This window comes from Bos javanicus, chromosome 13 (assembly GCF_032452875.1).
Source record: "Bos javanicus breed banteng chromosome 13, ARS-OSU_banteng_1.0, whole genome shotgun sequence".
NCBI classification, from domain to species: domain Eukaryota; kingdom Metazoa; phylum Chordata; class Mammalia; order Artiodactyla; family Bovidae; genus Bos; species Bos javanicus.
In genome coordinates, this window is record NC_083880.1 from 77,441,186 (window position 1) to 77,457,099 (window position 15,914).

At 50.0% G+C, this 15,914-nt stretch overlaps 1 protein-coding gene and 1 long non-coding RNA gene across 10 annotated transcripts in view; one reads left to right on the forward strand and one right to left on the reverse strand.

Annotated features, from left to right (window-relative positions):
* The window catches only part of KCNB1 (potassium voltage-gated channel subfamily B member 1), a 110,092-nt gene that overhangs the window by 37,464 nt on the left and 56,714 nt on the right, over positions 1-15,914 (reverse strand). The gene's annotated exons all lie outside the window — the stretch shown is intronic.
* LOC133259869 (uncharacterized) lies at positions 2,487-15,704 on the forward strand. Of its 9 annotated transcripts, XR_009740556.1 has the most exons (7): positions 3,914-4,749; positions 5,498-5,593; positions 6,460-6,615; positions 9,077-9,337; positions 9,884-10,068; positions 10,461-12,314; positions 12,483-15,704. It is a non-coding gene; the product is annotated as an uncharacterized LOC133259869 (long non-coding RNA). The 9 variants fall into 9 exon arrangements; XR_009740555.1 differs by lacking the exon at positions 6,460-6,615; XR_009740552.1 differs by lacking the exons at positions 6,460-6,615; positions 9,077-9,337.

The window sequence follows — 15,914 nt, forward strand, 5'->3', positions numbered from 1 at the left end:
TCTCTTCATAGGGCTTTTGTGAGGATTGATTAATGCACATAAGGTTCTTAGGATGGTGCCTGATCCATAATGGGTGCTGAATAAATGGTGGATCTGTTTCCGGTCTTCTTTGAAAGGAGTTGGCCTCTGAACTGCTTGATCCTTGAGGAGCATCCTTGATCAATGATCCTTGACCATTGGGGAGCATCACCAATGACTTAATGTGCAAGAGCACTTTCTCATGTGGAAATTGTCTATCTCTCACACCTTTCTTGTCTTCTTCTACTCCATCCACCTCACCCATCCTTCCTTCCTTCCATCTACCCATCTATGTACTTACCCACCATCCATCCATCCATCCATCATTTAGCCACTTGTTCATCTATAATTCATCTACCCACCCATCCACAAATCCACCCACCCATCTACTAGGTATCCATCCATCCATCTTCCTACGTATCCATCTATCTATCCAGCCAGCCAGCCAGCATGTATGGAGGGCTTGTGCCAGATTCTGGGGATGCAAAAACTAAATACACTCAATCTATGCCCTTGAGGAGCCCAAAGTCCCTTAGGCACAGAAGTACCTAAGCTGCTCTGTAAAACATGACAGAGTATAGTTTGAATTTCTGCCACCTCTGCCACTTCCCTCACATGACCTCAAGATCGTGACTTTACCTCCTTCAACCCTAACTTGCTCATCAGTAAAACAGAAGCAGTCATCTCTGTCTCCAAAGATTAGATGAGACCAGAAAGATAAATTACTTTTTACAGAGCCTGGCACTTAATAGGCATTTAAAATATGGTACCTATTATTCTAAGTGGAAAGCCAGGAAGGTTTCTTGGCGGCTTCTGGGCTTGACATAAAAGGGTGGAGAGAATATGTGAGAGTTGAGAGGGGAAGTGGGGCAGAGGGACTTCCCTGGAGGCCCAGGAGTTAAGACTCCACCTTCCAATGCACTGGTTCCATCCCTGGCGGGGGAACCAAGGTCCCACATGCTGTGGGGTGTGGCCAAAAATTAAAAAAAAAAAAAAAAGAATAAAAGGAGGGGAAAGGGGATTTTAGGCAGAGGGTACAACAAGAGCACAGACAGGGGGATCCAGGGCTCACAGACGGGCCAGCGGAACAGCGATGTTCTGGTTTCCCTCCCTCAATGTTCTTGGGGCCGCAGGGTCCTGAGAACACCAGAGAGGGGAGGGTGGGTGCGGGACAGGCTCTGGGGGGCAAGGCCCTGCAGTACAGGTGACCCACATAGCCACCGGCAGACAGAACTGGGTCACGGGAATTAATCTCTGCCGCAAGGCGGGCTCCCCTCCACATGCCATCTGGGCGGGCGGGGCCGGGCTGGGTGGGAAGAGGTTGGCTTTGACACTTGGATGTCCCACTGGTGTCTCCAACTTCACGAGACCAAGCCAAGCCCCCACTTGCTCTGTACTGGCTCTTCCCTGTTGCGGCAGAGGGCACGCCCGTCTTCCCAGAGCCTCAGGCCACCAACCTGGGAGCCCTCCCTGATTGCTCTCTCCACCTTCAAAACGGACCCAGAGTCTGACCGCTTGTCCCCACGTCCCCCACCACCACCCTGCTCCAGGTTCCTGAGTCCTGCAAGGACAATGGCAGTGGTCCCCTACCTGGTGTCCCCCCTCACCCCTGCAACCCATTCTCCACTCAGAAGCATCTTTTAAAAACACGATGATTCTGTGACTGCCCTGCTCAAAAGCCCCTAGGGTGACCCGGCGCACTGGCAACAAAAGCCAATCAAAGGCCTCAAGGCGCTGCCTGATCTGGCGTTGACTGCCTCTCCTGTCTCACCCACCTCCTCCTCACCCTGGCCTCTTGGCCCTCCAGCCTCAGGGCTTGGTACTTGTAGTCCACTCTCCTGAGGTCTCCCTAGGTCTCTTTCGTCCTCCCTCTTCAGGTTTCAGCTCAGATGTTACCTCCACAGAGAAGCTTCCTGACCATCTTGGTAAAGCAGCCCGCCCCCTACCCTCACTTGTCATCCCTAGACCCTCTTCCAGGGCTTTGAAAGCACTCGGTCATTTCTTTCTTGGCTTGTTGTCTCATGCACTAGAATGAGGGGCAGGGACTGGGTCTGCCTTGGTCCCCTATGTGTCCCCAGCTCCCTGTACACAGGAGGTGCTCAATAAATGTTTGTTGGATGAATAAGTACACGAGGCCTTTCCCACTGGGGAAGTTAAGGAGATTTCTCAGAATCAGAATCGCAGGCTCATAGGAGCGTTTCTGAGACATCTGAGTGGTGAGTTTCCTAAAGGGCCTCTGAGCCACCATGCCCATTATATGGGTGTGGAATCTGAGGGCCAGAGAGGGGAAGGAACTGGCCCTCAGGCGCACAACCCTGCTGGGGGGAATTAAGCCTGGGACCCAGGTTTCCCGCCTCTCAGCTGAGGGCCTGTCTTCCGTTGTGACCTCATAGTGGTGCCCTCCCCTCACCCCTCCCCTCCCCTCCCCTCCCCTCCCGCCCCCCACCCCTGCCTTTCCACAGCCTGCAGACACTGCCAGACTGGCCGCCCCTCCTCATAGCCCTGCACAAGCCACCGCATCTTCCTTTGCTCCACTTGGGAATTTCCCCTAGACTTGCTGGCTTTTGGAAAGTCTAGAAAGAAGCAGAAAAACTACAGCCTTCTCCCCTCTGACCTGGGGGTGGGGTACTAGAGAGGCAAGATCACTGGGTTGGGGGTTTGCACTGCCTCTGGTCACAGCCAAGGGTAACCCTAGCCCCAGAAGCCCCTGCCCAGACAGACCGAGTCCTGCCAGGCCGGAGTTCTCATTAGCAGTCAGAGGATTACCCCTCCACCTCCTGCAGACCTGGGGCTTCCCAGGTGGCACTGGTGGTAAAGAACCCACCTGCCAATGCAGGAGACTTTAGAGACACAGGTTTGATCTCTCGAGGAGGGTATGGCAATCCACTCCAGTATTCTTGCCTGGAGAATCCCACGGACATAGGAGCCAGGTAGACTACAGTCCATGGGGTCGCAAAGAGTCAGATATGACTGAAATGACTTAGCACGCATGCATGCCTGCAGGCCTAGATGGGGGAGGGTAGGCAGTACTCAGGCCTGGTCAGGCCAGGGTTTGCAGCTCTGCTTGGTCCACTGGCATGGGACAGCCTCTTCTTTCTCGGAGACTCAGTTTTCCTGTGTGTAAGATGGGGTGAAACTGCTGATACTGTAGAGAAGTCAACAGGAAGTCTTTTCTTGCTACCCACAAGAAAACATCAGCCACCACAGTTTGAGTGTTACTGTATGAACTTTGTTGAGTATTTTAATGGTACTTTCAAGACTTTAAGAAGGGCTGCCTGAGGAAGAGAGACATTTACACAACAAACCAGAGAGCATTCCCATTCTGAAATAAAGGCTCCTCACACAACATGGATTCCCAGTGAGACATATTCTGGCATTTTTGTTTGTTTGTTTGTTGTTGATGTTCTTGGGTTTTCAATGGTGGTTGTGACCCACTAAATTGACTTTATGACCCTCAGGTTGAAAAGTGCTGTGTTAACTCACTTAAACGTCTCAAAACCCTATGAAAGAAGAATTATTAATACCTCATTTTATAGCCCAGGAAGGAGCTCGCCCGAGGAAGTGATGGGGCTTTGAGGCCAAGCCAGACCTCAAGCCCTAGCCGCCACGCCCAGCTGCCCCTTTAAGAGCAGGGCCCCTTCCCCGGACGGCGATGGAAACCTTCCCACAATGCCCGGCGGCTTCCCGTCCTGGCCCCAGGCAGCTCCTCTTTTGGTTTCCCTAAGCAAGATGTCAGGCTAGTAAAACAGATCCCAGAGTTTAATTAAAATAACGAGCTCTGCCAAAGGAAGGGCGCCAGGGCCAGCCAGCGTGGGGAAGATGAATTAGAGTTCTGTTCAGGGAAGCGGCGGGAGGGAGGGAGAGATGGAGCCGGCGGGAGAGGGGAAGGTGAGTGAGTACGAGAGAGACACGATGGTAGGAGAGAAGAGACAAGGAGGAAACAGGGAAGGAAGGAGTGGGAGAGACAGCGAATAAAAAGAGGGGGGAGGGGACAGAGGAGCGGGACAGACAGACAGACAGACCCGAGTGGGCAGTCATGGTTTGAGTCGGCGCTGCCCACTCTCTTGCCTCCTCTAACCCCTCCTCCCGGAGAACCCCAAGATCAGAATTGTCTGCGGGAGCTGAACGCCTCACCCCTCTGCTTTCGAGCTTCCTATGGCTCCCCGGTACCTTGGGAATGAACCCAGACCCCGGAGCTGTGGCTCTCAAGGCCCTGCAGGGTCTGGCTCCTGCCCCCCTCCCCCTCTAGTCCGCATGTCCCTCCTCACTGCCTCTCTGCCCCACAGCCCGTGGCCGCCCTCCCCTTTCCCCACTGGGCTGCCGCCAGGGTCCACACACGGCCTCTGCTCTCTCCCCATCCCTCCTGCCCCAGGTAACTCTGGACTTCTCCTCCAAGGTCTCTTTAAATATCACTTGGGTTCACAGGGCTGAATCGGACTGGCAACACTCCCTTCCTGAGCTCAAGGTTCAGAACAGGAGCCCGATGAGAGCAATGAATGAAAGGAGATGAGATTTAAGGCCCTGGGTGGAAAAGCAATGCCCGACCTGAGCACTCTCCAAGCCAGACCCTGCTCAGAATACTTTATGTGCATTTACTGCATCTCCATCCAGCCCTGAAAGGTGGGGGCCAGTACTGCCTTCACCCCTATGAGCAGTGAAACCAGGCTGCTCACAGCTTGTCTGGGCAGAGTGGGGCTGTGAAACCACCAGGCTTCCAGGTGGCTCCGAATGGTGAGGAGATGGGGCAAGCTGGGCAGGTGGGTGGAGACCGGGAGAGGGAGGAAATGGATCAGTGGTGGCCTGGGAAGGTGAGCTGCTCAGAGAGAGATGGGTTGGCCATGCAAAGATGGACGAGAGTGTTTTAGGGGGGCCGAAGCAGTGGGATATTCTGAGCCCTGCCCACTTCAGCACCCATGAGTTCCCATTTGAAAAATCTGTGAGACTTCCCTGGTGGTTAACTTCCCTGGTCTGGTGGTTAAGACTCTGTGCTTCCAGTGCAAGGGGCACGGGTTTGATTCCTGGTGCAGAACCAGGATCCCACATGCCATGCAACACAGCCAAAAAATAAAAATAAATAAAATAACAATAAAAATAATGAAGAAAAGTGCTTGCCCCGTGCCCGTGTGGGCACTGGGAGAGGCCAGAACCCAGCTGATTGAAGACCTGGAGGGTTCCTTCCTCTCTGTGGGTGACCTTGGGGAGAGCTCTAGGGGACCCACGGGGGGCGGCCACCAATCTTCCCAGAGGTCAGGGGAGGGCCATGCCTGTCTCTTGGAATATGATGTCTTCAGTTGTCACTGAATGAATGTCAGTGAATGGCTTCATTCATTCATTCATTCATTAGCTCCCTCCTGCCTCACCTCACCATGGCTCGATTACCCGCTGAAGTCCTCTCTAACCTCTCTCCCTCACAGGTTCCACTCCACCCACAATGGCCTTCTTGCCATTTCCGAATAAATTGAGCTCATTTCTGCCCTAGGGCCTTTGGATTGCGGTCCCCTCTGCCTGGAATGTTCTCTGTCCGTTTGGTGATGCTGTACTTAATCAAGCTTCACCTTCCAGAAAGGGGTTGAAGGTATGTAAAAAAGGAGCCATTCCTCCCAGACCTCATAATCCCTAAGGGTCTTCAACAAGTTTTCATGATATAAGCATAAAGTTACTCACTGCATTGTTGTTTATTAGATTAGAAAGATCTGAAACAACCTCAGTGTCCATCAACAATGCAAGTTAAATCAACAATGAGTCAGCCATACAATGGAATACTATGCAGCTGTAAAGGAGGAGCAGGATGGCCCAATATGCATAAATAGAGAATAATCCCTGAGGAATAATGTTAGCAAACAGAGCAAGATGAGAACAATATGTGTAGCCAGCCCCCATTTCAATAAAGCAAAGAAAAAGGATCTATGCACACATGAATTAGGATGAACTTGTATGTGGTTAAATTGTTTCTGGAAGGAATCAGAAGAAATTAGTAATTGTGGCTGCCTCTGGGGAGGAGGGCTGGGGACAGGGGTGGGAGAAGGACTTTTCACTGTATGCCTTTTTTAACACTAACTTTCACATCAAGAAAATATATCACCTATTTAAAACACTGACATCCCAATATTTTTAGAATTTTGACCTTAACTCTAAATGGGTTACATACCCAAACAGGGACACAAGTGATGATGATGAGATAAGACTGCTTTCGCCAGACCTCACCACTCTTGCATCCCATTACTGGCTCAGGCTATAAGAACAGCATGAATTTAAAATATACATATATAAGCACATAAAACAAATCCTGTGGTTTTCTTGTGAACCTCACACATACCCTGTGTTGTAATTTTGTGGAGGTAGGTCAAAAGCATGAATTTGTTCAATTTAATATTTTAAATGTTATGCAAATTTTGGGAGGTCTTCATTTTGGGGGTTTAAGAAAGTAAATTCATATTCCAGGAATCTCAAAAAATAGAAGTCTTCTAGTCTTCAATACTTTGGCTACCTGGGGCAAAAAGCTGACTCACTGGAAAAGATCCTGATGCTGGGAAAGATTGAAGGCAGGAGAAGGGGACGACAGAGGATGAGATGGTTGGATGGCAGACATGAGTTTGAGTAAGCTCTGGGAGTTGGTGATGGACAGGGAAGCCTGGTGGGCTGCAGTCCATGGGGTTGCAAAGAGCCAGACACGACTGAGCAACTGAACTGAATTGAGGTTTCTCTTGGCCTGAAGGACCCAGTTCTCAGGGAGAGACCAGGGAAGCTCAGAGAAGAGGAACAGTGAGCCCACGAGCCACATTTAGCCATTCCTGGGGGACAGTGACAAAGTCACCAGGATGCAGCGGCGGGGCCTGGCTCCCCTCTGGGAACCTTGGGTGAGAGGGGGCAGGAGGGAATACCAGGCTGGAAGGCTGGTCTGCCTGTGAACTCAGGGGATCATTGGGTTTTTTTTTAGCTGACTTTCCGGAAACTGAGCTAGAAGCTCCACTCAGTTCTGTCCGACCCCATATGCAGCCCAGGCTGTTTAGCCACAGCATCGAAGTAAGAGATGTTTGTTTTCACTTATAAATCTAAGAAAATGAAATAAATGAATCAATATTGGACTAGTGGCTAGCCAGTGGGGAGAGAGGCAAGATAGAGTAGCAGATTAAGAGAGATAAATTACTAGGTATAAAATAAATAAGATACAAAGATTTAATATGCAGCACAGGGTAGCTCAGATGGTAAAGAATCTGCCTGCAATGCAGGAGACCTTGGTTCGATCCCTGGCTCAGGAAGATCCTCTGGAGAAGGGAATGGCAATCCACTCTGGTATTCTTGCCTGGAGAATCCCATGGATAGAGGAGGCTACAGTTTGTGGGGTCGCAAAGAGTCGGAGACGACTGAGCGACTAACCCACACACACCACACACCACAGGGAATAGAGACAATCTTTTCTGGTAACTTTAAATGGAGTATCATCTGTGAGAATATAGAACCACGAGGTTGTACACCTGAAACTAATATTGCAAATAAACTATACTTCAATAAGAAAAGTGAGATGTGTTCATTTAGCATAGCTGTAGCCTGACTTGAACCAAGGTCAAAGTTCCCCAGCAGCCCACAGGACAGCAGAAATGACCAAATATCACTACTGATAACGTGGTTGAGTTTAACCCCTTTGTAAATGTGGCCCTTTAGTGTCCTCAGAACTCGTGCCTAGCCTGCATCTGACTTCTCACAGCCACCCCAGGAGGAAGTAGGGTTGGTTTCAAAATTCCCACTTCACAGATAGGCAAGCTGAGATTCAGCATGGGGAAGGAGACTTGTCTAAGGTCACACAGTGGGGGGTGTCAGCCATGGTAAGGCTCTTCAGTCCAGAACTCTTTCTGAGACACCACCTGGGAGAAGCCAGGACGGCCCTTGCCCAGTGCCTGGGTCCCCAGGGCATGGGTGGACAAGGCCGCCGTCTCCCCAAGTAGGCAGGGCCCAGCTGACCTGGTCTAGACTGTGCTGCTGAGCCTGCTGATGGGAGCAGGTGGAGGCCCCAGTGACAGGGAATCTCAGAAGAGCTAATGCATCGGCCAGACCTGTCACATCTACCTTCAAGAGATTTGGGGGGAATTTCCCTGGAGGTCTAGTGGTTAAGATTCCGGGCTTCCACAGAAGGGGGCGTGGGTTCGATCCCTGGTCGGGGAACTAAGATCCCGTGTCTCACAGTGTGGACCAAAAAAAAAAAGAGGTATCTGGAATGTACCCACTTCTCCCCCTCCCCTCACTGACGCCCCTGGGCCAGGCCACTATCCTCTTCTGCTTGGTCTGTTGCAGTCGCCTCCTCACTATCTTCCTGCTTCTGTCCTTGTGCCTGTGACAAACAGATTCATTTTCCACATTTATCTGAGGGGTCCCAGAACCTAAGCTGGCTCATTTTTGTCTTCTTGGCTCAAAACCCTACCATCTCCCAATGCACTCAGAGCAAAGGCTGACGTCCTTACGAGGCCCGCAAGGCCCTGAGTGGTGGGCCCTTCTTCCCTCTCTGGCCTGCCTCTCTCCTCTCCTCCCCTTGCTCATTCTGCTCCGCCACACTGGCCTTCTTGCTGCTCCTGGAACACACCAGACACTTCCAGCCTCAGGGCCTTTGCACTAGCCATTCCCTCTGCCTAGAACACTCCACCCCCCACACAACACTCATCTCTTTTCTTCACTTATTTCGCATCTCTGCTTAAATGTCACATCCCCAGAAGGGCTTACCCTGACCTCCTTCAAATGCCACCAACTTTCCATCAAAATCTGTGCTCTTCCTTATTACATCTGTAGATTTATTGTTGTTTAGTTGCTAAGTCATGGCCAACTCTTTTGTGACCCTATGGACTGTAGCCCACTGGGTTCCTCTGTTCATGGGATTTTCCAGGCAAGAACACTGGAGTGGGTTGCCATTTCCTCCTCCAGAGAATCTTCCTGACCCAGAGATCAAACCTGCGTCTCCTGCATTGACGGATGGATTCTTTACCACTGAGCCACCAGGGAAGTGCATCTGTGGACAGATATTATATATTCCATGGTGTCCTGTTGTTTTTTGTTCCTCTCTCCTTTCTAGACTGTAAGCTTCATGAGCTCTGGGGCCTTGGCTCTTTTCCTTCATCACTGTAGGCTCGGAGCCTAGCAAGGGGCTGGTGTACAGTAGACATTACAAAGAGATTTGTTGGAGGACAAACAAGTGAATCCAGACTCCTTAGTACTCCAACTGGACTAAGGAGCTCCGAAATGCCCCGTGGATTTTTCCTTCCAAGAAATGCAGATCTGACTTCCCACTGGGGTTGGGCAGTTTTTCTGCTGGCTACCTGCCCACGTCACTGCGGTAACAATACCTGTTTTGTGTGTTTGATTGGAGGCAAAGCATGCTCTGTTTAGCCAAGGTAGTCAAGAAACACAATGAGAACTTTTTTGGGCTCAAGGTAATATTTGTATAGTGACATACTGCTCCAAATGCATGGTTACCAAGGAACTAGGAAATGTTCCCATGTAAACAGCAAATGAAATCTTTTTAGTAAAATATTATTTATTTCTTTAGTTGGCTGTGCTGGGTCTTAGTTGTGATGCTCGGGATCTTCCATCTTCATTGTGGCACGTGCACTCTAGTTCCCCAACCAGGGATTGAACCTGGGGCCCCCTGCTTTGGAAGGTGGAGTCTTAACCACTAGACCCCAAGGGAGGTCCCAGCAAATGAGATCTTACGCAAAATTGGCTTTCCTTGGAATTGGCTCCCCATTCCAAAAACCACTATGAGGCAGAAAATGATCATTCATCATAAGGATAGTTACGATTAACTGAGCAGCTATTATGGGGCAAAGCACTGTAAGGAGTATAATAGGTACACGGTCTACTTCATTCTCGCAATATCCAGGAATGGTATTTTTGCCCACCAGAAAAGGAAATGGAGACTCAGAGAAGTGAAGTCACTTGCCTGATGCCCCACAGCCACTAAGAGCAGAAGGCAGCATCCAAAACCTGGTCTTGTCCCCTCCTATCCAAGAAGAGATCCTCTAAGCACACTGGCATTAGCAATTTGCTGCTCAGACAACCATGCAGGTAAGGACAGGCCTGCTGCGCAGGGTCTGAAGAAAAAGGATTCTAGAAAATCCAGATGACAAGGGTGTCCAGTCATGTGGTACCCTGAGTTCATGGTGGGGGGGTTATGCTTCACTGCTGGTGTGTTCCCGGAAGAAGCTGGAGAGCTCTAGCTATTTTCCCTAAAAGCTCTGATGAAAGGTGTGTCTAGAGAGGTTTCTTTGGATTCCATTAAAGCAGGGGCTTAGGGACCTGGCGAGGCACCTGTGTGTTGCCAGACCAGCTCATTAGTGGGTCTCCCCATTCTTTTTTTTTTTTCTTTTTAAAGATTTTTTTGCTCTGGACCATTTTTAAAGTCTTTACTGAAGTTGTTACAACATCGTTTCTGTTTTATGTTTTGGTTTTTTTGCCAGGAAGCATGTGGGACTTTAGCTCCCTGACCAGGAATGGGACCCATATGCTCTGCGTTGGAAGGCTTAACCACTGGACTGCCAGGAAATTCCCTGGGTTTCCCCACTTGTGAGACAATGTTGTGGGCCAAGACTGAGCAAGAAGGCCTGGATTTCCAAAGGCAGGACACTGACCTGTGGGCGTAGAACTGGAAGGGTGGGGTCCTGCTTTACGTTTGGCCCATGGGACAAAATGAAATTTGGCTGAAACCAACTTTGGCCAGGGGCTTTCCAGGTGGCTCAGTGGTAAATAATTCACCTGCTAATGCAGGAGACGCAGGTTTGATCTCTGAGTTGGAAAAATCCCCTGGAGAAGGAAATGGCAACCCACTCCAGTACTCTTGCCTGGAAAATCCCATGGACAGAGGAGCCTGGCGGGCTACATTCCGAGGGGTCACAAAGAGTCGGACACAACTGAGTGACTGAGCACGTATGCCATGTTGGCCAACATGAGGCAGTCGGGGGGGGGGTCTTGTTCTAGGTTTGATTGTCCCATCACATCTTCCTCCAAAACCTCCTGACCTACTGATGTGCCATGAACTTGCTAGCCACGTGAGTCTTAAAACTTCACTTTCAGGGCCTTCCCTGGTGATCCAATGGCAGGGGCTGCGGGTTTAATTCCTGGTCTGGGAACTAAGATCCCACACGCTGCACAGCACGGCCAAAAGAAAACACTGCCATCACGATCTTTGCCTCTCATTTGTCATGAGGTGCGGTTGATGTTCCTTCCTCCTGAATTTGGGCTCTGCAATCACTTGTTCAATAGAGTATGGCTGAAATGACGTGCTGGCAGTTTCAGGACCCGAGCCGTGAGAAACGGCCATGTATCACTTCTGTTTCTTGGTGTGATTACGCTTGGAGCCCAGTTACCATGCTGTGAGGAGATGCTCCATGGAGAGGAACTGACAGCCAGGAACGACTCCTAGGCTGGGCTGTGTGAGGGAGCCCCAGCTGAGGTGTTGCCGTGGGCATCACATGCCCTGTAGAAATGAACTAGCCCCACCCATCCCTGTACCCATTTCAGATTCATGAACAAATCAATGATTTTGTTTCAAGCCACTAAGTCTTGGGGGTGGCTTGTTACACAACAATAGATAACCAGAACACCTCCCCAACACACTCCCCAACTTGGAAGGCATTTCCTACATCTTGCAGGAACCCCAAATCCAGATGTAGGATGTGAATAACAATGAAGAAGCCTGGCTATTTGAGGAAAGGAGGAAGTGAAGTCACTTAGTTGTGTCCGACTCTTTGCGACCCCAAGGACTGTAGCCCGCCAGGCTTCTCGGTCCATGGGATTCGCCAGACAAGAACGCTGGAGTGCGTTGCCATGTCCTTCTCCAGGGGATCTCCCCAACCCAGGGATCGAACCCGAGTCTCCCACATTGCAGGCAGACTCTTTACTGTCTGAGCCACCAGGGAATCCCGATTTCTGGTTATTTGAAGGAAGGTCAATAAATCAGGCCAGAAAACTTCACCTGCTGACGTTTCCCCTGTCCCTCTCTCCAGTTCATCAACTAGAATAGCTAAGAACAGTCGTGGACTCTTCCTTTTTTGAGACAGAATCCTTTATTAACCAAACACACCCCCAGAGCCTCCATAGTCAAGGGTGAAGGTGGCAGAGGTGGAGAAGAGATGTTTTCCTTTAATTCCGTTTTGCACATATTTTTCATGGAACATGGAATTATCTGGGAGTTCTTGTCCTATTTGGAATGTCTAAGGAGATAAGGCCATCATATAGGAAAGCACCAGAAATCTCTCCTGCTCTTCTCTTTGGACGATCGTGTGGGACTGCCATGGAGATGGAGCTGGGAAGAGGTAGGGGAATTTGGCCTGTAAAATCTTCATGAATGCCTGCCTCTTTCTCCAGGGCTTGGACTGGCTCCATGGAAGTGGGTTTGCTTGCTTTTCATGGAAGTAGTGTGCCATGTGGTTTTAAAAGTCTCTAAAACTCCATCTGCCAAACTGCTCCTCTCTTATTTTCAGCTCGCCAGGACTCCCCAAAGGGCCAAGATGACAGGATAAGGCCTAAGGAGTGCCAATAGCAGGATCCCAGCTGTGACAGTCAGTGCCCGTGCTGAAAATGACAGCATCCCAAGAGCTCTCATCAGGAACCTAGGGAAGGTTATTGGATACAAAGTGTGGACTAGACAAAGAACGAAATACTACTCAGCTGTAAAAAAGGAATGAAGTGCTGATGCATGCAACGCCGCAAACCTCCAAAATACTATGCTCAATGGAAGAAGCCAGACGCCAAAGGCCACGTACTGTGTGAGTCTGTTTCTATGAAATGTCCAAAAGAGGCAGATCCAGAGAGACAGAAAGCAGATGTGTGGTTTCCTGGGCCTGTGGGTGGGAATGGGGAGTGAATGCAAGTAGGCGGGAGGTTTTTTCTTGGGGAAATGTTCTGAAATCGGATCATAGCACAGCTCCGTAAATTTACTAAAAACTATTGCATTGTACTCTTTAAAATGAAGGAATGTTATGGTATATACATTATTTCTCCAAAAAAGCCATTAAAAAAAAAGAACCCAGAGAAGTCAGAGGGAGGAGCCAGGGTGTGGACTAGGGGTTGTTAAAGCTCTGAGGAGCCCAGGAGATAAGTGGGCATGTCCTGGTGAGAAAGGGTAGAAGCCAGGATTTTCTTCGTCACCTAACTGGGAAACCACAAAGCAGAAGGCCTCTGACTTCCTACTAGTTAAAGAGAGATTATATTATGAAGGGAGTTCCCTGGTGGTTGAGAGGTAAAGAATCCGTCTGCCAGTTCAGGAAATGCGGATTTGATCCCTGGGTCAGAAAGATCCGCTGGAGAAGGAAATGGCAACTCCTTGCAGTCCAGGCAAGTATTCTTGCCTGGAAAATCTCATGGACAGAAGAGCCTGCTGGGCTACAGTCCATGGGGTCACAAAAGAGTCAGACGTGACCTAGTGACTAAACAGCAACAAAAGCTGAGAGTCATATGATAGCCGCTGACGTTATTAAGTGCTTATTCTTCGCCAGGTGGCTGTGTGAAGCAGTTTACGTGTGTGAACTCCTTTGCTCTCCCAACAGCCCTACAGACTGAGGCAGGAGACGATTCTCCACGGGTCACTCCATGTCTGCCTGTCTTCCGAGCAAGAGACAATGAGAGCCTTGTTCTGGACTCTCTTCTCAAGGATGTCTAGCCAGCAGCCTTGGAAGATAGAAATAGTACACCAAGAGTTGTTTCCCCTATCAGTATAATAAAGATGAGGTCTCCTACCAGGGCAAAGGCTGAGCCGCTTTGCCAGCAGCTTTCTTATAAAATTGGGGGTTTCCTAAGCCCAGGGATCCTCAGCTGTGACAAGTCCAGGTGGAGCAGCAGCCATCTGGGGCACCTTGGAGGGCTCCCACGGAACCTGGGGGCAAAGAGGGCTGATGGGAACGTGAAGTTCATGCCACCTGCTGGGCTGTAATAGTCCTTTGTCTCTGACACAGCCAGCTCATGTCTCCTGCCAGTATCCACTCAACTGTGGCAGGCTCACTTGTTAGCTTGCAAGCCAAGTGAAAGCTCAGACCCTCCACAGTTCTCGACCATCGGCGTTCACATCACCCCCATTTTACAGATAAGGACTTTGAGACCCAGAGAAGGAAAGCTTGTCCAAGGTCACCCGGCTAGCAAATGAACGGAGTTGCCCAGACAGACTGGGAAGGGCAGGATATCTGGGCAGGGGATTGGTGAAGGTACCGCCCGGGAGTGACAGGAGCTGAACGCTCTGAAGATGCTCAGGAGGTCATGCCTCTCAGCCTCCCAACCCCACACACCCCCAGATGCTGCCTGTCCCCACATCCGGCTGCCGGGGCTGAGCCGCCAATTTGGGACGGCCGTGATATATTTAACGGTGAGTCACGCTCTCCCCCAGCAATCAGCAGTGGCAGGCTCGGGGAGGATGCAGGGAGCATCTCTGGGAATCCATGCCCGAGGGTCGCCATGGCAACCCCACCAGGCTCACTTGCCAGCAGCTGGGATGCCAGTGCCTGAGTCAAGGCAGAAAATAGTCTCATAGGCCGAGTGCGGCCAAGGACAGGAGCGGGTCTGCCACATGCTATCACCAGTGGGTTCACCAGGGGTGGCTGCAGGAGTCCTGAGACTTGGTGATCAGAAGTCTCATGGGCACGCTGGGGAGCTCAGAGTCCCCTACTGGAGGCCTGGTGTCCCTGGCCTGCTGGGATGAGGGTACTAGTCAGGTACTCTGGTGAGCCCCGTCTCTTTCTGCCTGGTTCCTCTCCATTTGTCTGTCTTTCTCATACATACCCACCCTCATGAAGACCCCTCTCCATCTGAGGCTTCTAATCAAGCACCATTAAAACAGCTCCAGACTGATGGCAACCTGGCACTGTTAATCACAGACCAACATCTTCCAGCATAATTCTGAAGACTTCAGACCCTAAGACAAAGCAGTCACACCCACACTCCCACAGCAAATATGAATATTCCGGTGAGCAGTTTGGAACCCATTCATTCATTCATTCATTCATCAATTCGTTGTCTTCATTGTTGATTCTGAATTAAATTCAGGCTCCCACGGGCCCTGTATAGATGTGGACCTGGTTATCACTCCTCATCCCCTTCCCCTCTCCTGTCTTACTCCACTCCAGCCCACAGCCTTGCTGCTATGCTTCAGACACACCAGGCTGTTTCCTGTCTCAGGGCCTCTGTGTTTGCAGTTCTGACTTCCTGGAAAGTTCTTCGTCCAGATTAACCACAACCTGATTCCCTTACTCCCTTTAGGTCTTTGCACAAATCTCATCTCCTCAGAGAGATACTGTCAAGACCACCCTAGGAGAGAGCACCCAACCCAGCCTCAAGGATAAGGCCAAATATGTCTGTATCACTTGTAACAGGGGTCCCCAACCTCTGGAATTGAATGCCTGATGATTGGAGATGGAGCTTATGTAATAATAACAGAAATAAAGTACATAATAAATGTAACGCACTTGAATCATCCCCAAACCATCTCCCCATTCCCCTGGTCTGTGGAAAAACTGTGTCTTACAAAAGCGGCCCCTGGTGCCTAAAAGGTTGGAGACTGTTGACATATAACACTGTGACTTAGCTTCTTTTGTTTGTAACAAGGAAAGGGAAATTGACAATTCGTGGCCTGTAAATTGAATCTGGCCCATAGATACATTTTGTTTGGTCTAAACAGTGTTTCCAAAACATTAAATTAGTTGCTAACATTCATAAAATTGAGATTTCATTTTATATCCCCAATTTTCACCTTCTCTTGCAAAACTGGAGGATCAAGCTACATGTTCCTGCATCTCAGCAACTGGGGAGGTCTGAGAAGCATCCACTCCGTTAGACTGAGCTTGAGAATTTCTGTCTGCTGGGCACCCCACTTGGTCACCTTCATTCATTTACCTGGCCACATGCAGTCTCTGGGGAATTTTATACTC